At 41.2% G+C, this 22,894-nt stretch overlaps 1 protein-coding gene across 3 annotated transcripts in view; it reads left to right on the forward strand.

The window, feature by feature from the left end:
* Window positions 1-4,835: 4,835 nt before the first annotated feature.
* NFYC (nuclear transcription factor Y subunit gamma) overlaps window positions 4,836-22,894 on the forward strand; it is a 67,476-nt gene continuing 49,417 nt past the window's right edge. For all 3 annotated transcript variants that reach the window (XM_021684239.2, XM_021684241.2, XM_044914490.1), the window contains exon 1: window positions 4,836-4,910. The gene's annotated coding sequence lies outside the window, so the exon portion shown is untranslated. The remainder of the gene's footprint in view (window positions 4,911-22,894) is intronic.

Genomic DNA, 22,894 nt, shown 5'->3' on the forward strand with positions numbered 1-22,894 from the left:
GTAGGAGCTGAGAGACCAAGGACCATCAGACAATGATGCAGATCTGACCCTAAGGGAAGGAGAGAGAAGGAAGGAGTTCTAGGTGGAAGGGTCTTAGACTGCAGTGTAGTTCCAAGGAAAGTTTGGCAAGGCAACATTGAGGGCCCTTGAGGCAAGGTGGCCCATTAGAAGAGCATCATTTATTCTGAAAAAAGCTTATCCCAAAATTCCTGCAGGGCTGTCATTGGCCAGGACCAGCCTGGGGGAGGGGAGGCCTGAGAGTAAGGGGTGATGGATTTCAGAGCTCAGCACTTGCGCTGCTGATGAATTACACTTCTCCCAGTTGGAGATCTGCAAAGTGCATTCTCATGGCCACAGACCTTTTCAGCCCAGCACTACATGCAGATGAAGAAGGATGGTTTTACAATCTAAAAGAAGAAGAAAAAAAAGTAGAGTGCCACTACCAGTTGAAGGGGCAAAGGTGTTGAGCAGGCAAGACAACAATGTCCACCTCACAGCTTACAATATCTCATTTGTAATCCAACTCTACATGTTCCAACCTGAACTCATGACTTCTCCATGCTCTAGAAAAGTCCAGAACTCTTCATCTGGAGACTACCATCCTCCCAGCTGTGAAATATGAAAGTCATATTAAACACCTCTTGATCCCCTCTCCCCCTGCCCCTGAAATAGCCAACCACAACAGTCAAGTCCTTCCAATCCTACCGTGGCAATGTCACCTCTGCAGTTGTTCTCATTGCTGATGTGTTCAGGAGCTCATTGCATCTTGCCTGAACTACTGTGGAAGTCTCCAGTGGTCCTTTTGCAATCCCATTCCATCTTATCATCTCTGCCAGATTGTCTTTAACTACAGTTTTCACCATGTCAATCCTTTTGTAAAAACTTCTGTCACTGTGAATGTAAAATGGTGTAGCCATGGTAGGAAACAGTATGGTGGTTCCTCAAAACATTAAACATAGAATTACCATATGATCCAGCAATTTCACTTCTCAGTATATACCCCAAAGAACTGAAAGCAGGGACTCAGATATTTGTACACCAATATTCATAGCCATCATTATTCACAGTACCCAAAGGACGGAAAAAATCCAAATGTCCATTGATGGATAAATGGATAAACAAAATGTGCTATATACACATAATGAAATACTAATATTCAGCCATAAAAAGAAATGAAACTTTGGTACAACATGGATGAACCTTGAATATATTATGCTAAGTGAAATAAGCCAGACACAAAAGGACAAATATTGAATGATTCCACTTATATGAGATACCTAGAATAGTTAAATTTCAAAGAGACAGAGAACAGTTGTTACCAGGAGCTGGGGGAGGGAAGGATGGAGAATTATTGTTTAATGGGTATAGTTTCAGCAGAGGATGATGAAACAGTTCTGGAGATGGAGAGTGCTGATATTTACACAACAATGTGAATGTACTTAATGACAATGAACTATATACTCAAAAATGGCTAAAGCGGTAAAACAAGCAAAACCAAAAAAACTTCCATACTAACTCCCCTTAGCAGAAAATAAAACCCAAGAGCCTTAATCTGACCATATATAACTTTCCAGACGATTCTTCTTCCTTTTCCTGTTACTCTATATTTCCTCAATTGATCTCTTGCTTCCTATATTTGCTCCATTGGCTACCTACACATGGCATGCTCTTTCCCTTGTTCTACTCATTTTTTTAAGACCCAAAGGTCACATCCACGCCAATCTTTCTCCTTCCACTATTCCATACTAAGTGGAAGTAATTGCTCTCCTTTTTGAACTCCCACAGCTTGTGAATTATGTCTGTCTTTAACATTTACTGCTTTTCTTTTAGATCAAAGAAAGCACATAATGAGATAGAGAGGTGTAGCTGAGGGTAGGCTAGTCGGCCCTCTAGACGGGTCCCTCTACTAGAGTGCTATAACCTTAAGGAATTTACCAACATCCCAGAACTGGTCTTTAGCCTTGCAAATTCAGAAGCCTGATTTTAATAGTAAGCAGAGTGGAACCATCTCCCAGGGCGGCTCTTGTACCCATTAAGTTCACAGAAACTGATGGTTATATAAGCCAGAATCAACAGGCTGATGTACAATGAAAAATGTAATTATCAAAAGAACTGGGATCCTCTAGGTGGCAGATCACTAAATTCTGTCCCCATAGGTAAGTCATTTGCTGGGTGAGTATAGAATCACACCAGGGAAGCACGTTGATCTTAAGAAGCATTTCTCAGCTGAGGCAGCCTGAGATATTCTCACCCACTGTAGGGATGACACGGACAAGGAAATACTAATGCTCAGGTCAGTTTGACTGGGGCAGGACTTAGAAGGGCAATACTAATGCTTGCCTCTGTGACTGCCCTGTTTTGGGTTGTCATGGCTGATTAAGCCCTTTGGTTCACAGAATCTCTCTCCAAATAAGATACAGAATGACTGGTTGGTAAGACTGATTAGGCATCCGTTTATTAAATTACAATCACATCTGCCTTCTTGAGATTTCTCTTGTATGCCTGGACCAGAGTTCAGTTTGTTTTTTGATCATGTTTGTAGATAAACTCTAGGCTTACCACCACGGATAGCTGATTTTAAGGTTGCATTAGTCAGCTTAGACTGCTAGGTTATGCGGCATTAACAAACAACTAAATGAATTTCAGTGGCTTACAATAACAAAGGTTTATTTCTTACCTCACATGTATGTCATGTACATCAGCTGTGGCTCTGCACATCTTTATTCTGGGACCAACGCTGGAGAAGCAGTTCTATTTGGGACATGCTGCTCTCATGGCAGATGAAAAATAATATGGTGGAATCATTAGATGGCCCATACATTTCTGCTCAGAAGTGGCTCATGCCATTTCTACTCACATTTCATTGACCAAACCAATGCCAAGCTTGATGACATTAGGGTGAGAAGTATAATCTCCTAGGGACAGACTAGATAGGCAGGGATTTAGAAAGGCAGGGGCAGAGAATATTGTTAATAGTCTATAACAAGGACTAATATTCAGTCTGTGTGTACCAGTATGACTGGCACGTTATAATATTAACTATTAAAATATTGAAATAGTTTCATACTAGCTGATAAATACCTGCTACCCCAAACTTCCTGACAACTCCCCTCCCCTGGGAGCCCTTGGGACCTACTCTTCACGCCTTAGCAACTAAAGGGTTAATACCTAGCACAGAAAGATATATCCATAACTTCATGGACTTCAAATCTGCTAGATAAATGCTTCAGCACTACTTGTTAAATATGTTTATGATCACCTTTGGCTGATGTTTTCTATGTAAATTCTTATTAGTTTAATTCTGAAGGCAACCTGATTTCCAGGCTCTTAGAGGGAAACTGACTGCAGCCCCTATGTGCGGTCGATACTTAACTATAACAGCAATATCTAATAATACTAATTCATGCTGATTCCTACACATTTTTACATCTTTTGTAACAAAACATATGCAATAATTAACTCAATATTTTAGACTCACTTAGCTTTTTCCCATTAGCTAAGCTCATCTGTCTACTATCTTAACATACTATTTGTGTCTGTTTTGAATTTTTTATGCCATTTCTCATGTCTGAAAATGTCATAATTATCACTAACTTCTTTGGCACTTCTGCAATTTCCAAGGCACTCTCCTTTACACTATTTCATTCAATGTCCCCAACACTCCCAGGAGGTAGGAAATAGATCATTTTACAGATGAAGAAATCAAGACTCAGTGAAGTCAGGTGTCTTATAGCTAGTTAGGTTTTGTTCATTCATTCACCAAATATTTGAGTGCCTGAAGTGAGATTTATTCAGGTTGGATTTGGAAACAGTTTTCCTGAATTCATGTCAAGGGCTATTCCAGTATTCTTAACACCTTTATCATCAGAGTCATACGCTCAAAGGAAAGAAATAATAATAGTGTTGATTATATTGTTGAAGACTCCTGCAACCCAAGTCTCCAAAAAGCTCCAAGGTCATTTATAAAATTCACGGGAACCACCAGCAAGAGCAGTTTCATCTCTCTCAGTGCTTACATCTAACCCATTGGCTCAATGTAGATAATTCATCCACAGCTTTTGGAGCTACTCAAATTGAGTTTTGACACTTGCGAGCTGTGGGACTTTGATCAAGTTACTTAACCCTTTTGAGCATCAGTTTTATCTGTAACAGAAACACTAATACCAACTAGTTGTAGAGATTAAAGAGATAAGGTATGAAAGAGACGTAATGCTCATGGGGTTTTCAATTGTCTTGATGGAAGTTTTAAACTGCATTCAAATGAGAAAAGCAGTGTCTATGTCGACGTAAGGTTACACGCTAATAATTCTTCGGCGGTGCTGTTCTTTACTCCGGAGTATATAATTTTACAGTTTTGGTGTAAATCCCCTTTTATGGTACTGGTAACTATCTTCTTTAGGGGCGCACGTAATCTAGCAATCCCATGTCGTCCTTCGTCCCCCAGCTCTTTCCTCCCAAATTAAAAAAAACCCGAAAACCCAAAAAACGTATTTTAACATTCAAGTGCGCGCACCACATCAAAGGCCCACAAGCGTAGAACGCCCTGTGGAGGTCACCAGGAAACGCCTCCGGATCCTCTAGAAAGGGGTGGGGTCAGAAGGCTCTCTGATCTCATTCCTCCTCCCCAGGTCGTCGCCCCTTCTTAATTCTCGCGAGACTTCAAACAACTCAGCTCCTGCGCATTACAAGATACAGGGAATCAAGGCGCCAAGGGAGGGGGAGGGGAAGGGGGGGAGACGGTGCAAACGGCGTGGCCGCCATCTTGTTTGTGCCCCCGCTTTGCGCGCGCTCCGTTCTCCGTGACGCACGCTTCCCCCTCCCCTCCGCCGTGTCCAGGCCTCTGCATTGCCCGACTCCGCAGGAGCGCGGAGGCGGCTCCTGCTCTTCCCTGGACTCCTGAGCGGAGGCGTGTGAGTGTGCGGGAGCGTCTGTGGGAGGGAGGGTGAGAGGCGAGCGGCGGCGGCGGGGGGAGGGGCAGCGCTTCCCGCCTTTGGCGGAGACCTCACTTCCCTCTCACGGCCGCCGCTGTAGTTCGGTCCGGCCTGCCCGCCGCCATGTTGTGTTCTCGCCGGGCCCGCCGCTGTCACCGCTGTCGCGCTCCTGGGGTCCGCGCGCCTCGTCGGCCCGGCCCGCGGGCTTTCTCCCATTGGCGGAAGGCGACTGCGGGGGGGCTCGCTCGTGATTGGTCGGTGGCGGGGAGGCCGCGGACCTGGCACCTTATTGGTCGCGCTGGCTCCGGCCTGGGGGGTGATGAAGGAATGGGAGGCTGCAGGGATGCGCGCCTCTGCGGCTTGGGGCAGCAGGGTGGTGACCCCCTTCGGTGCAGGCGTGGGGTGGAGGCTGGGGGCGAGCCTAGAGACCTTAAGGGGGAAGACAGGGTTATGGTCTGGCAGGTACTTCGAGGATAACCTGTGCACGGTCCGGAGTGGGTGACACTCCTAACTCCAGAGGTATCCTCCATGGAACATGCGTGGCCTAGTATAAGGGCGTACAAGCCCCAAGGGTGCCAGGCTTGGAAACCCTGAAACCTGAGTTAGGGGCTGAGAGGGTCTTCGAGAGCCAAGAGAGCTAGACTTGGAAGGTGTTTTTGTTTTGTTTTGTTTTTGTTTTTTATCCAGCATAGTTAACATACAGTGTTACTTTAGTTTCAGGTGTACATTGTAGTGACTCAGCAATTCCATACATCACCTAGTGCTCATCCCGACAAGTGTATTCCTTAATCCCCATCACCTATTTCAGCCATCGTCTGACCTGCCTCCCCTCTGATAAGCATCAGTTTGTTTTCTATAGTTAAGATAGAGTTTAACACAGTTTGTGAGTGACCTCGATGTCCACGGATGCCAGGTCTGAGGGCATGGTATAGGAGGAAGGGTCACCAGGGCGTTAGGGACCTAGCTAAGCGATAGGATCAGATTGGGATTTTGCTGGAGAGTGCCAGCATTGAAACCGAGGTTTCAGTTACCAGATCTGGGATGTGATATCAGGGGAAAACAAACAGAACCAGCGTGAGAGAGGGATCCTATTGGACGAACGTGACGGGTCCTAGAAACAATGCCAAGCCTAAGAGGCACAGCATTAAGTAGTGACAGATATATAGGAATGAGGAAGTGTGAAGCATTTGGGGGAACATTTTCAGACTTGGGAATTATAGTAAGGGAGCAATTATAGATTATTGGGTCTCAGGACCATGCAGCTAATTTTGAGATGTATATGAAGTTTTCCTGTATTAGGAAGGATACATGTCAGGGCTGAGTTTCTAAAGCTACATTTGCTAGCAGGTATTAGATACTTGGCATTTATTTGTTGAATAGATATTGTCACATTCCTCTTTAGTGGAAGAGAGCTTAACAGAGATCCTGGACCTGCCTTATTTGTTTTCTTTTATATATGCCTAAAAAGTACACCCACCCTCATGTGCACTTAATTTTTTTTTTTTTTTTATCAGCTTGGAAGGAGAATAAACTAGTGCATAGTTTCTTGCATCTTGTCATGAGTTACAGAACTTGTCAACACTTTCTGGTTTGTATTTCAGAAAACTTTCGTTCTGGTCAAGAGTTGTTAGAGTCAGCTTGAGGGTATTTTATCACTTTCCATTTTATTGTAATGAATTGTTCTACATTTGCTCTTCCCAAGGTTTGGGGATCATGGAAACACATTTGTGTTAAACCTCTGTGTTTCCTAACTTTTTTTTTCCTTGTCTGTGTTATGTGGTCCTTTCTAGCTTTAGATAGTTGTTATACATCTGTTTTCATCATTTCAATTTCAAGAAACTTCTCTGGTTTTCAAATTTGGTCAGCTTTATGTGAATGCAACAAAATTTTCAAGAGAGAAAAGGAGTGTAGTAGAGGAAGGGAATTGACATTTTGGGGGCACATTTACTGTTAGGTAGGCATTATCATTCCCATATTGGAGATGAGAAAATTGAGGATCACAGAGGTTATGTAGCTTGTCCAGTGTCACTCAGTGGTTGAACTGGAATTCAAATCCAAGTTGTCTGATGCCAGAGCCTGTAGTTTTACTGCTATATCATGCTATCAGTATAAACCTGACTAGTCAAACTGCCAGATAGTGTTACATTTCAAAATGGGTCATCTTTCTTTGATTGCTGGGTGTTAGGAGTGTATTGAGTGGGGAGGATATAATTAACAAGAATTTGTTGTACTGTTTGAAAGATTCAGACCACAGAATAGGAACCATATAGAATATAGGTTCTTCAACTAGGTATTTAAATCATAGCTCTTGTTTTCTATTGTGTAGAGAAAGATTTACAAAGTAAACTGTTGGAGTTTTTATGAAGCCAGGTAGATAATAGGGAAAAACATGTACAGAAAGTTTAAGAATCTCATTTTTTAAAATCAGACTTAAGAAAATTGATGACGTAGTCTCGCTATATGCAAGTGATTAATGCCAAGGAATGAGGAACTACCAAGTGTATAAAGAACTCACTTGGGAGCTTTTTCAAAATATCACTGCTTCTTTAAGATGTTTGTCTCCAAACACTGGGACCTGTCCAGAAGCCTAGTGCCTTCTTCAAACTGTGGGATAGTGAATCTAGTATATGCTTATCTTAAATGATGTGTAAAATTGAAACTGGATACAAAAAATTATTTGCAGTTCTAGTATTTGCATGAAAATCTTTAAATAACTCAGGTTTCGAGGGGAGACCAGTGAATTGGAAGTCTGAGTTGCTTTGTGACTTGATACAATTAGGTGAAGGTCTCCTCCTTTTTATTTGCAATTACATTGCAGTGTGGAAGATAGAGTCAAAAGAACAAGGGGAAATAGGGCTTGCCATGCATTTTGTACATTGGTCATCTAACCTTTGTTTGACTCAGTCATTAAGTTAGCAGAATATGAGGAATGTTATGGCATCCATAATTTAGTTTCTTTTTTAGTAAATCTAGACAAGGTTGCAAAAACAAGCGTACACATATTTGCTTTTTATTCAGCAAACATTTCTTAACTATCTGTTCTTCAACACCAGTGATCACCTTAATTCCTTTTAGCTCCTTACACCCATGGCCAGTTGCTGGGCCTTGTTATCATCTGGAATTGACCACCCTAGAAATCTTGAACTCGCAGGAGGTCTGAGTAGGTCTGAGTTTATGTTAAAAACTTGAGAACATCAACTTTGCCTTCTAAGTAGACTCATACTAATGTTTAGTGTTTAACAGACTATGTCCATGTTTTGTTCTCTAAATCCTTGTAACAATTCTGTTATCTCATTTATGCGTACATATTTTCCATTTGGTCAAAATTGATTCATTATACTAGAAAAGATACAGGGTTTCTTATGCCCACTTAAAGAGAAGTAGAGGCAAAGTGACATGCGGGTTGGTGCTAGTTGTCTTTTTGAGGCAATTTTGAAATTCACATCTTTTAGTTCAGAGATGCTGAACCACTAAAAATCTAGGAATCAAGCTCAGGAATGATATTATAGTTACTACTTTTTATTGAGTGATTACATTGTACCAGCTAGGGTATAAATGTATTATGCATATTATCTGCCACGCTATGTGGTAGATCCGATCCTACTACCACCTGCATTTTTAGGTGTGAAGAAACTGAGGAGTTAAGTAATTTGCTCAAGGTCACATAAGGTGGCAGAGCCCAGATTCAAGCATAGGTCTATAACTCTTTTTTCTTTTTTTAATATTTTATTTATTTATTTGAGAGACAAAGCACGAGAGAGAGAGCACAGGCAGGGAGAGCATCAGAGGGAGAGGGAGAAGCAGACTCCCCGCTGAGCAGGGAGCCGGTTGCGGGGCTTGATCCCAGGACCCTGAGACCATGACCTGAGCCGAAGGCAGACGCTTAACCGATGCAGCCACCCGCGCTCCCCTGTAACTCTTAATTCTTACAAAATTTGTGGAACCCGTACTCTTAAATACTGGCTTCATTCTTTCTTGAGAGAGTGAATGCGTGAGGGGGGATAGGGGAGGGGAGAGGGAGAGAGAATCTTTTTTGTTTTTTTTTTTTTAAGATTTTATTCATTTAGAGAGAGAGCATGGGGGGAGTAGAGGGAGAAGGAGAGAGAATCTCAAGCAGACTCCACACTGAGTGTAGAGCTGACATGAGGCTCAGTCCCATGACCCTGAGATCACAATCAGAGCCAACATCAAGAGTCAGACGCTCAAAGAGAGAGAAAGAATCTTAGGTAGACTCCACGCTCAGCATGGAGCCCAATATGAGGCTCAATCTCACCACCCTGAGATCATGTCTTGAATTGAAATCAAGAGTTGGACATTAGACTGAGCCACCCAGGTGCCCCAAACGCTGTTCTCTTGACACCCTGAAATATTAGGAGAAAAGAAAAATTCTTGCATCTTAGATCAGGAAGTGGCTTTTGATTTCTTTTAGGCAAGTGCTTTGTACTGAGGCCCTAAAGAGTGTGATGACCTTGACAAGGTCACTTGGCTATGCAAGGGGAAAGCCAGGTTTAACTCAGATTACTGGATTCCCAGTCCAGTGCTCATTCCACTGGGCAGCATTGCCTCTTCTGTGGAAACATTGACTTGATGGAGATGACTCTAAGGCACCTTTTGTATTTTGACAAGTTTGCCTCATTCATAGGAGGGAGAATGGCAGAGGACATTATAAAGTCACAGACGGAGGCGCCTGGGTGGCTCAGATGGTTAAGTGTCTGCCTTCGGCTCAGGTCATGATCCCAGGGTCCTGGGATCGAGCCCCGCATCGGGTTCCCTGCTCAGCGGGAGGCCTGCTTCTCCCTCTTCCTCTCCCGCTCTCCCTGCTTGTGTTCTCTCTCTTGCTGTGTCTCTCTCTGTCAAATAAAATCTTAAAAGAAAAAAAGGTCACAGACGACCTTCTTGAGGTTCATTCCAACCTCAGGCATACAACCTAGGAGGAACATTCCTTAGCCAGCAAGTTGTTCTTTTCCATTCAGTTTCTTATGCTCAAAGCAGACTGATTGTGAGTTATCTGATGTCTTCCAGTCTCTCTTCTCATTTTGTTTATTCAGTTTTTCATGCATGTGCTGTGACTAGTTAGGAAGGCTACAAGGTCATTTTAGTATTTTCCCAGAGACTAAAAGCACCTAACATAATTTAAGTAGATTAATTGTTGGAGGAAATGGATTTAAAATACTTTGGCCAAAAAGTGCTGTTGGGAGGGGGTAGTGTAGTTGCTGACGCTGGAGTCAGACCTGGGAAAGAATTCTTCTGCAATGCAGTTACCCTCTGTGTGAGCTGGGGGTCAGTTTCTCAACCTGTCTGAGCCTTAGTTTCTTCTTATGTGAAGTATTGGTGGTGACACCTATCTTATAGAGTAGTTAGGAAAAATGAATACAGTAGCATACAGTGGGTGCCTGTCACCAAGTGGACCTTAATAAATGAGAGGACACATCATTTTCTTTTTAGAACAGCATAAAATCTGTCCTTTCAGCCTGTTAGAGCTTCCCTAATAAGGAGGCCTTTTGTAATTATCTACTCTTTTATGTACGGTAAGATGTTTACATGGGGGAGCAACCACTTGGCATGAAAGAAATAACCTAATTTAGTTACGTTGTGGTTTAGGAGCTGGTTTACAATGGATCTATATTATTATTAGTCTGTATTTATGAATGTATGAAGTAGTAGGATTATTTCAGGGTTAGGTTGTCTCCTGATTGCTCTGTTAATCCTCAGGTCCTGAGTGGTAATGATTTTGATGAGATGAGAACTTTTCCATATTTGCCAGATAGCGATAATTATTGAAATCAGAACAACCAGTTTTATCCTTCAATCCAGAAAGAGATTTGCATTATAGTCATTTAAAAAAATTTTCTAATTGTAGAAATTGTCAGTTGACATAGGACTGTCAGTTTGGTTTCTAGTCACCTGGGTAACATTTTCTTTGAAGTAAGCAGGAAGACAACATTGTGGAATGGTTCAGGAAAAAAATCCCTCTGCCTGCAGAAATTTTTGCCAGGTTGCAAAATTTGCTGCACCCTTCCCACACTTCTCCATGTTGTAGCAGTGATGTACCTGCTAACGGTGAGGCAACAGCTGTGCTCATTTTCAGCGTGGGAGTTGTATTTTCTATTTTGGTTTAAGTCTTTGTTTGGGGGTGCCTGACTGGCTCAGTCGGTGGAGTGTGTGACTCTTGAACTTCGGGGTTGTGGGTTCGAGCCCCATGTTGAGTGTGGAGATTGCTTAAAAAGAAAATATTAAAAAAGAAAAAAAGTCCTTGTCTGCAGACAGATTACTTCTAAATTCAGTGTACTTTTATATAATGAAAGCTTTCTAATGGGTAAACTTCAGGTGCAGTTTAGAGAGAGGGACTAGGCTAGCCTATACATTTGAATGTTTCCAGTAGAATAGGTTTAACTTAGAGGTTCAAATCTTCATGTCCAAGATATATAAAGTGTCTTATTTAGATGAATACTCTCCATTTAAAACCAACAATATATTGTTAGATCAGATTCAAGAATCTTTTTTTTTTAATTTTTAATTTTTAAAGATTTTATTTATTTATTTGACAGAAATCACAAGCAGGGGGAGTGGCAGGCAGAGACGGAGAGAGAAGCAGGCTTTCCACAGAGCAGGGGGAGCCCGATGTGGGACTCGATCCCAGGACCCTGGGATCATGACCCGAGCCTAAGGCAGTCGCTTAACCAACTGAGCCACCCAGGCGCCCAAGAATTAATCTTAAATACATTCGTGGGTATGAGCTGTAAATAGTGATCTTGAGCAGTGCTTCAATAAATGCTTCAGTGACTCATAGGAAATGATTTTGGAGTATAGAATATTTTGTATGATGTCATTGGCTTAAATCTATCAGAGTTACAGCAGTCCCACCCATTCTCCACAGTTTCGCTTTCTACGGTTTCAGTTACTGCGGTCAGCCGTGGTCCAGAAGCAGATGATCCTTCTGATTATTGTCAGAAGATAGTAGTAGCCTAACGCCGCATCACAGTGCCCCTCACTTCATGTCATTCCTCTCAGTTCATCTCATCACACAGGCCTTTTATCATCTCACATCATCACAAGAAGGGTGAGTGCAGAACAGTAAGAGATTTTGAGAGAGACACCACATTCACATAACAGTATATTATTATAATTGTTCTATTTTATTTTATTTTTAAGATTTTATTTATTTCACAGAGAGAGACACAGCGAGAGAGGGAACACAAGCGGGGCAGTGGGAGAGGGAGAAGCCGACCCTGTGGAGCAGGGAGCCCAATGCGGGGCTCGATCCCAGGACCCTGGGATCATGACCTGAGCTGAAGGCAGACGCTTAACGACTGAGCCACTCGGGCGCCCCAATTGTTCTATTTTATTATTAATTATTGTTATTGATCTCTTTACTGTGCCTAATATATAAATTAAACTTCCATCATAGATACGTACATATTGGAAGAAACAGTGTATATAGGGTTCCATACTACCTGCAGTTTCAGGCATCCACTGGGGGGGTGGGTGGTGGAATGTATCTCCTGTAGATAGGGGGGACTACTGTACTGAAGGTTTTCACAATTTCTGTTACTGTCAACCCTGCCCTCAGAAGCTGCACATTGTCCAGTGATCTATATGAAGTGAGATTCTTTGCCCAGTGTTAAGAAAACACATCCCCTCACTGGTGGCATGATCATTCATATAAAAGAGGAAAGTGAAAGTACATGAAGTCTGCACAGTTGAACATCTTTGTCATTTTTAACTGTCTTAAAAATTATTACTGTACCCTGAAGGGTAAGTAGCTTAGAATTTGCTCATTATCAGCTGACAAAGTTGTGGCCTTTTAAAAAAGCAAAGCACACTCGGTTGGCGATAATTTGGGAGGCAGAGGATTGCTATTTATGGTGATATTTAATGTCATCTTCAGTAGGACTAAATTAAAAGGGAAATGCCATAATGTGTGTAAAACTCCAACCATTTTGGAAAGTGGTCAGAATAGAGTTGCCTCTAATCTTCATTCCACTAAAATCTGTAAGGCAGCTTAGAGCAGCATTTCTTAAGCTGTTTCATTGAACATTAGTTCTTATACAATGTATTAAATGTCCTCTGGAGTTGGAAAAAGGATCCTTGACAGAATGATGTCTAAAGTGAAATGCATTTCTTTACTGCAGAATTAGTATTCAGAGTGTGTGTGTTGACGTCCTTATGACCCTTCAAGAGAGAGGATACATAATGCAGTGTTTCTTGAACTTATTTGGTTCTGGAACCCTGTTTGTGAGAACATCTAATAAGCATTTCATGTTACGACTAGTGTGTAGTGGGGCCCAGTTGAACAGTTCTGGTATAGAGAGTTTACGAGTAAAAAATGAATCTTTTTGTATATGACAGCTTGGCCAATGGTGGGAAAGGATTTGTCTGGGAACATACAACATATCTCCAAAATCACATAGACTCTTAGGGATGAATGTGATTTCAAAAGGTCATCTAACCCAGTTGCCAATATCAGCGATAATACTAGCAGTACCATTTTTTAGAGCACTTGCCGTTTATCAGTCACAGTGTTGTTATTCTACAGGTATTATTAACCACTGGTCTTAATGATTTTTTATCTTCTTAATATTTCCCATTCATCTGTTCAACATCTGCACTACCACATTTTCCAGTAACTAGATGACACAAGGTCTTGTTTTCCCTGCTATCTGTCTGGAGCTGTCATGCTCCCACCCTGTCTACTTCTCCATACTATACCCCAAATGATCTTTTAAAAGGGTAATTCTGATTGTGCCAGTCCCATGCATAAAGCTCTTCAGTGGCTCACTGTTGTCTTCAGAATAAAGTTCTAGTATCTTAGTCTTGTCCAGGCCTGTTCACTTTTCTAGGTTAACTTCTAGCCTCTTGTCACTGGGCTGCTGCCATATCAGACTATAGCCATTCCAGGAATGTAATGCTTTCTGTCACCTCCAGGACTTTGCACATGCAGTTTGCTTGTCTGTCTCAGTAGGTTCCTATTCTTCTTACAATTTTAAATCCCCCAAGAAGTTGTCTCTGACCAGCCTGAAATTTAGTTAGGCCCTGGGTTAGGGGATCTACTTATGTCTTGTACTATGCATTTCCTCCTGTTGGAACTCTTTTTTTTTTTTTTTTTTAAAGATTTTATTTATTTATTTGAGACAGAGAGAATGAGATACAGAGAGCGTGAGAGGGAGGAGGGTCAGAGGGAGAAGCAGACTCCCTGCCGAGCAGGGAGCCCGATGCGGGACTCGATCCAGGGACTCCAGGATCATGACCTGAGCCGAAGGCAGTCGTTTAACCAACTGAGCCACCCAGGCGCCCTCCTGTTGGAACTCTTAACACACAGCACTATGATTGCCTATTTTAATTTTCTTTTTTGTTATAAAAGACTTTAGTCTCCTTGAGGACAGGACTGTGTATTGTTAAGGATCCCCAGATCTTAGCATAATACCTAGCACAATACCTACACATAAGTATTTATTGAATGAATGAAAGTATCCCTAATCCTTACAGCCTTGCAAGATGGTTTATAGTTTAGGAGATTGGCCTCAGTGGAGTTAAGTAACTGGTTTGAGGTTACTCAGCTAAAAAGAGGTGAGGAGGGATTAGAATCTAAATCTGTCTAGCTGCAAAGACTGGGCTTTTTTCCCCTCTGCTTCTCCACATGGCTGCTCTTTTTCATCTTGTCTTCACATATTCCTGTCAAGTGTTCAAACAGCCTGTGCTAACAACCCCATCCATAGCTTCTGAGGCAGCTTGTGCCATCTTTGGACAGCTCTGAGAGAACAGAATAGTTTTCTAGAATAGTTTTCCACCCATTGGTTTTAATTTATGCTTTGGAGAATATAATTTATTTTTTAAAAACAAGTAATTCAGAATTTATGATCCACTTAAGGTCTCATTTATTGGTTCACTTCATTAATTTATTGAGCAGCCATTTACTGGGCATCAGGAAGCGCTGTGTTCCTTATTCTAATGATACTGTCATTGCTCAAAATATTTCTGGGACTTCTTTGGAAATTATCTTCAGAACTTCTGTCAGATTCTTTTGAAAATGTGTTGATACTTTTTTTTTTTAAGATTTTATTTATTTATCAGAGAGAGAGAGAGACAGAAGCAGGCAGAGGGAGAAGCAGGCTCCTTGCTGAGTAAGGAGCCCGATGTGGGACTCGATCCCAGGACCCTGGGATCATGACCTGAGCTGAAGGCAGAGGCTTAACTGACTGAGCCACCCAGGCGTCCCTGATACATTTTTTTAAACCTTGAAGGTGGATTTGGTTTGGGAAATAACTGATAGTTGTTCACGACCAAGTCAGGTGAAAGATATGGGTCAGGAGGAACAATCTGGCAGCCCTTAATTTTCTTTGATCTGCTTATAATTAAAAAATTCGAACCAAAATTGAAAATGGAAAGATTTAACATTAAAACAGTCTGGCTTTCATGGTTTTTTTGTTTTGTTTTGTTTTTTGTTTTTTAACCAGACAAAATGATACTATTTATGAAGCCATTGCAGTGGTTCTGGAAGGGATAATGAGGGTACAAGGAATGGGCATAATGGATGTTCTCTGTGATGCTGTTTACAATATTTTAAAATTGAAGACATTGAAGGATTAATATCTAAAATATATGAAGACCTTATACATTTCAGTACCCAAAAAAAAATCCAGTTAAAAAATGGGCAGAGGACTTTGAAAAGACATTTTTCCAAAGAAGACATACAGATGGCCAACAGACACATGAAAAGGTGATCAACATCACTAATCATCAGGAAAATGCAAATCAAAACTACAATGATACATCACCTTACATCTGTCAGAAAATTAAAAAGACAAGAAATAAGCTTGGCAAGGATGTGGAGAAAAAGGAACCTTTGTGTGCTGTTGGTGGGAATGTAAACTGGTACAGCCACTGTGGAAAACAGTATGGAGATTCCTCAAAAAATTAAAAATAGAAATACCATATGATCCAGTAATTCTACTACTGGGCATCTACCCAAAGAAAATGAAAACACTGATTCAAAAAGATATATGTACCCCTATGTTCATTGTAGCCTTGGCATTATTTACAATAGCCAAGATGTGGAAGCAACCTAAATGTCCATCAATAGACGAGTGGGTAGGAAGATGTGTGTGCGCGCGCACGCGCGCACACACACACACACAGTGGAATATTACATAGCCATATAAAAGAATGAGATTATGCCATTTGTGACAACATGGATGGACCTAGAAAATATTATGCTAAATGAAGTAAGTCTAACTGAGAAAGACAGATACTGTATGATTTTAGTCATATGTGGAATCTAAAAAACAAAACAAATGAACAACAAAAAAGCATAATCAGACCTATAAATACAGAGAACATACTGATAGTTGCCAAGGAGGGCATGGAATAGCTGAAATGGAGTGGGAGATACAGGCTTCCAGTTATGGAATGAATAAACCACAGAAATGAAAGGCACAGCATAGGGAATATAGTCAATGATACTGGAATAGTATTGTATGGTGACAGATGGTAGCTACACTTGTGGTGAGCATAACATAGAGAAGTTGAATCATTGTGTTACACACCTGAAACTAGTGTAATATTGTGAAAACTATACTCAAAAAATTCAAAAGGTAAAAAAAAAATTGGAAACACAAGTTACTAATATAAAACTGATTGAAGATTATGGTCCATTCAATGGACTATAACCCAATTATAAATGATATATATATTTGATATGGAAAGTTAACATTTTTTAAGTGCAAAAGATTACAAAACAGTTTGTATAGTGTTATCTAATATTGGGAGACTAACTCAGCCTTGTTTCTCATTTACATAAGCAAAATACAGTGTTTGATTCTGAGTGGTTGCATTAAAGGAATTCATAAAAAAATACCCCATTCCCTTAACCTATCACAACATCAGTACAAAACTGGTATATCTCTCATCAGCTTAGTATGTAAGAAGTCATACAATGTATTTAATATTCAAATGAATATGGCTTTGTGTTCACATCACAACATATGAAAATTTCATTTTTTTTAGAGGTTCTCTGATATTTCTTGGGGCTTCCAGGTTTACTTACTTCATTAAGTCCAAAGAAATCAGTTAGGGGTACCATCAGTAAAATGTTTGTTCAGGGCACTGAAGAGCCCAATATCTTTGCTGCTAATTATGCTTCTGATGTGATACAGTATAACCTCCAAGATTAGGTTATCTGGGGGACTGAGCAAGACTTTGTACTTGACAAGAATTGTCATGGTGGTTAGGGCCAACTTCTGCCATAACGCTGGTCCTTCAGTCATTCCTCAGGATGGCAGATCAGGAGCTGTTCTAGCATCACCTTTTTGTGTTCAGGATCTGGCTTTTGCTTCTTTGATTGGTTTTGAAGCTCTTGCTGCAATGGACTAGTGTTCCTCCATGGCATTTGTTAGTTGGAGCTGAACAATGGCTGCCCCTTTAGATGGGACATGCACTCTCCAGTTTTCCTCAATCCCCACTACTCCTTGTTATTTCATTGACACTATGGCTAAGGTTGTGTTTGAGATACACCTCTGTACTGAACACTGGGGATATATGTGGATATAAACAAAACACAGCTGCTGTCTTCAGGAAGCCCTCCTCTGGTAATAGAGACATGGTTGAAAGTAATTATAATGTGTGATAAGTGTTATAGTCAAGTGTATATTTAGATATTGAGTACCTACCACATGCTAGGTATTAATGCTGAGTGCTTTACCTTGTCACTAAGCCTCAACATTCCCATGAATTGGTGTTATTTTCTTCCGTTTTATACATGAAGTGAGCTCAGAGATGGTTAAGTAACTTGGCCAGGGTCATAGAATTTTCTGACCAAGAGCATCAGTTCCCACTGTGCCTACTTTGAGAGTATTTAAGCTTGAACCACTTAATCAGAGGCCTTCGATTTGCCTCATAGTGATCTGGGTGTTTTTTAGGGCAGAAGACGCAGTTGTCTGGTTTGGAGGGCTGCTGAGATCCAGGACCAGGGAAGAATGTGAGTTGGAATCCCAGAGATCCCATGAGGCTCTTAGTCCACAGTAACAACAGGCTAGAGAGGAGAAAGCAATAGTAAGTAAATGGGTCAGGCTGCCAGATGGAAATTCTAGGATAACTTCAGTTCTCTTCCCACTTGTAGCTTGAATTATAATAAGGTGGCTGTTGATGAGAAATAGGGGTTGAGGGGCGCCTGGGTGGCGCAGTTGGTTAAGTGTCTGATTCTTGGTTTCAGCTCAGGTCGTGTCCTCAGGGTTGTGAGATAGAGCCCCAAGTAGGGCTCCGTGCTCAGTGCACAGTCTGCTTAAGTTTCTCTCTCCCTCTCCTCCTTCCCCATGCTGTCTCCCTCTCTCTCTCAAATAAATAAATCTTTAAAAAAGGAAAAGAAATAGGGGTTGAAGTGTTTTTCTTGCAAACTTTCCAAGAACTAGTAAAAACTACGCCAAAGACCTTCACAGAGTATTAAGGGACATGTTTGGTTTAATCGGGTACATCAAACACAGAGTCAAGGATGGGCATTTGGGACAAGAACCAAATTTCCGCCTGGATTGGTGGTGAAAGGCATGGGGAAGATTTTTTGTAGCAGCTGGGAGTCCTCCCACACTGCCTTTTATGGCTCAGGAGTTGCTTTCTGCAGGGTTGCAGGGTATGCTGGAGATAGAAGAGAGACAGTCCCTTCTAGTAGCTTTAGGGCTTTAAGGAAAGGGTGCTATTTTGTCACATACTTAGCTAGGTCTCCAAACAAGAGATCAAGCTCAACATCAGTCAGATTTCTGATTTTTAAATTAATGAAGTTGGGTGTAATAGTTTATGCTACCTCTACATATATGTGACCCCTAAGAATTTCCTTGGCTGTGCCCTGAGGTGCCCCATGTCTCGGTATCAGCATTGTGGTACAATAGAAAGAATAGCACCCTAGGTGGGACCTGAGTTTGCATCCCAGTGTATGGTTAGGAGCCACTTGTCAAAGTTCTCATTCACTCTTTCTCACATATAAAAGCGGATAGTGAGGATTAGAGGGGGGAAGTCTGTAACATACCTAGCATAGAACCTGGCACTAATCATGATGAAATTAATTCATTTCAATGTGAGAAATGAGTAGAATGTGTATAGAGAAGTTAGTGCGGCAAAGCGATTAGAAGGACCACCTTGCTTCTGTTTCAGGGCGCTACCAAATCCCTGCATATGCCCATGATGACTTTGCATGTAGGGTCAGCCGAGGTATTTCTAGAGAAGGTCTCCTTCCCCTGGCAAAACAGTTGTGTTGTTTAGTCCTGGAATACTTGGTTTCAAGGGAGGAAGCAGATCTAAGGAGACTGTTAAAGGCCTTTGGTAATAGTGCGATGTTTCTATTTGAATATTTTGTAAAAAGAAAAGAAAAAAGACATGTTAATTCATTTTCACCATATTAGGAGGCTCCTCTTTAAAACCTCAACAGTTGGGCCCAAAATCCATAAGCAAATCTTTGACCACCGCAGTAAACTTCAGCACCCCAGAATGTCTTCAGTAACTGCAGTACTTGCACTGTCTATCCTGAGATCATCCCTGTTACTTATTCTTGAAAATGTGGTAAAAAGTTTATTGTCTGTGATATCAACACTGTAATATTAAAAGCTAATCATTTTTTATGACCATCCTAAATAATAAATCCATCAAACTGTAATGAGCTTTAAACAATAGTCATTGGGGGCGCCTGGGTGGCTCAGTTGGTTAAGCGACTGCCTTCGGCTCAGGTCATGATCCTGGAGTCCCGGGATCGAGTCCCACATCGGGCTCCCTGCTCGGCGGGGAGTCTGCTTCTCCCTCTGACCCTCCCCCCTCTCATGTGCTCTCTCAAATAAATAAATCTTTAAAAAAAAATAATAAATAAAAAAAAATAAACAATAGTCATTGGTGTTCTATCTCTGCCAGTTCTCCCCCCCCCCCCCATCATTGTATTTCCCTCTTGGGTTCCTGGTAGACCTTTTGGAAATGCCACCATCTCTGTCACTACCTTCTTATATTACTCCAGAATTTTCCTATTTAGATTAGTTTGTGTTTCAAACTAGTACTAATAATGTGCTTTCAAAATTACCAGGGACATAATGACAGATGCCTTTTTAGAAATCCTACAAGCTGTTGTATGGCCATTGTTATCACTCTTTGTTACTGTAAAGAGGTCACATTTTCTTCGGAGCTGTTGGATGAGCCCACCCGGTTTGCTTTTTCTTCTGTTAATGCTCGAGAAAACTGGATAGTTAAGTCACAACTTTCCGATCTTAGGCACATTGCTTCTCTGGTTTACTGCCATAGGATACTGTAGCAATATCTTACAGACATCTTTGATGGCCAATCAGAAGCAGTTAAGTTACCTTAAATTTTTTAAGTGGAACTCTGACAGCCAATAAGAAATCCTTTGGGTGGGAACTGTAACAACCCTTTCGTGTGATTTTAAGAACATTGTAAATTTGCAGTTTCCTCTGTTTTGGAAACACAAGAGGCCCTGGTGCGTCTGCTGTGTGCATTTGCCAGGCATTTCCAAGCCTTAAGTTCCCTGTAATTTGAAGTCTGAATCTGACCCCTGTTCTGCTTCTCAAGGTAACTTTAAAACAGGAAGTGTACAAAGGAGGTAACTGATGACGTGAACAGCCAATCATGGCTTTGTGTTCTTAGCTGATAAAGCAGCTCAGCCAATGGGACCACTCTGGAGGCAAGGTTTGGTGTCAAATAGCATGCTAGATTGAATGCCTTTGACTGTTAAAGTGGAAGGAGGCTGCAGGGCTTCATTGGAGCCTCGGAGTTTTTCACTGAGGCAGGGGTCAGCTGAAAGACAAAGAAAAATGGCGAATAGTTTGCTGGGGGGTGGGGGGACAGCTGTTCGGGTTTTCACTGGAGTGGACATTCCAGACTCAGGTTTCTGCATCTCCTGCTGCCTTTTGTTTCCTCCGTCCTTTTGGGGGGGAGGGCTAGGAGTGACTTAAATTCTCCCTGTCCGAGGAGATATAAATAACTACATGTAAAATTAATGCAGTTCCCGGTAAGTTTAATTCTTTGTTTTGTGTTAAAATGGTAGAAACTGTTTAGCTTCAGAGAGTGTAGACAAGTTGCACTGTTTCAGAAAATGGCCACTTTACATTCCATGCATACCTTTTGGTGCACCTAGAATACCTTGGCTCTGTTTAGATTTTGCATGCCCTTCACCTAGGATTTCTTTTCCTAGTTGAGTATTGACAAGATCAGGTACATGAAGAAAGGCTAATCATTTTTCAGGGACACACAGAAGCAAAGCACTTTCTCTTTGCATTGGGTAAACTTAACTGTTTTCCAAATAATTTTCCTTTGTTCAAGTGCACTGAAGCTTTCCTACAGAATAAGCTGAGTTGTTGTAAGACTTCTTCTGTTTCCATGCACTTTGTTGACATCTGTGTTTTCAGAGGTGGAAGCAACACCATTGATGTTCTAAATTTGTGTGAAAATACGTTTTGCATGGATGCAGGTTCTAATGGTGAAGGCCCACATGCCTATGTGAAATTCTCCCGTAACTTTCTTGATTTACCTGTCTGCTTCTATTCTAATACGTACCAGTAATTAAGTAACAGTCTTTGTTTTAAAATACACATTCTAGTTTAGAATGTTGGTGAGAAACATACTTTTCCACTATATTGGCAGTGAAAAGAGCAAATCTTTTTCTACCAGTTTCACACATTTTGTCAGACATTGGTTTAGTTCTTTAAAAATGTGAGCAAAGTGCTTTTCATTTTTCTGTATGAAATATTTTGAATCCTAATTTACCTGCATTTTGTGAATAGGAAAGTTAAGAGTACAGGTACCCTATCTTTTGCCCTTGATAATTTTTTCCCCTCTTTTAGGGATACAAAGCTAATGCTGGTTGCTAATCAGTAACCAGCCAGGTTTTGTGAATAGTGAACTCTTCTGTCCCATGTACTAACATCTATAATACACTTGATTTTAAAAAGCAATTCTTTGTTTTCTTATTTGAAAATATGGAATGAAGGTCATTGGAACATTTCTGCAGCAGACTCAGCGTGGAGCAGTGAGCCAGCAGTACTCAGTCTCTGGGTAGGGAAAAGGAGCAGGCCCTAGTAGAGGAGAAGTTTGGAGGGTGTTGATTGCCTTCCCCTGGCTTCCCCTCGTGTAAAGGATTTACCAGAGAGGATCCATAGGGGTTTAGATTTGGGGCTCTTCAAATGAGTGGTGTAGCAGTCAAAGTTCCTCGATGCAGGCCTCTGTCGTTGCTCGCAAAAGTGACCTTGAAAAACTGCCGAGGAGTTGAAAGATGGAAGGACAAAGTTTGTTTATACAGATTTAGACTGAAAAGCTCTATTTAAGATGAAAAGAGACTGTACTTCTGATGTTCAAGTCGAGTGGTTAGTAGGAATATGTTATAGATTCAGATTAGGAGTTTTCAAGCAGTAAGACAATAGGGCTGCATTCATTCTCTCTCCCACTCTTCTCTGTTCCTTCCCCCAGCAAAAAAATTCTAAATCCTTTGGTATGATAGTTGAGTGAACTGCCTAACAGATTCAGAATTCCTTGCACGCTACCTTGTCTTCTGTGTAATCTAGAGGGTTCTTAGTGAAGAATGGCATTTCAAGAGTTCAAAGCAGTTATGTTTGTAAAACTTCTTTGAGGGAATTGGAATGCTTATGGTAAGAAAACTGTCATTCTGGGAAGTTAAATCATAAGAGAAAGGAGTATGTGTTAAGGATTACACTTTAACAGATAATTTAAATTTATTTTTTATAAGTCATTGATTTATATGTTCTCAGTTGCTCCAGGTTTTATGTACGATTTAAAAAACAGATGTAGATACCGAATGACTCTTTTAGCCTGGGAGAAGGCCTGGAGCAGGGAAGGCAGAAAGGTAAGTGGGGCACAGTATGAGGCCTTGATTAAAACTCTTTGAGAACTTTGTGGATTTCGCTTCTTGGAAAGATCTCTAGCCATTGCCTCTAGCTTGGGTTCTTAACCTTTTCAGAGTCATGGACTCT

The sequence above is a fragment of the Neomonachus schauinslandi genome, chromosome 4, assembly GCF_002201575.2.
Source record: "Neomonachus schauinslandi chromosome 4, ASM220157v2, whole genome shotgun sequence".
In the NCBI taxonomy this organism is placed as follows: domain Eukaryota; kingdom Metazoa; phylum Chordata; class Mammalia; order Carnivora; family Phocidae; genus Neomonachus; species Neomonachus schauinslandi.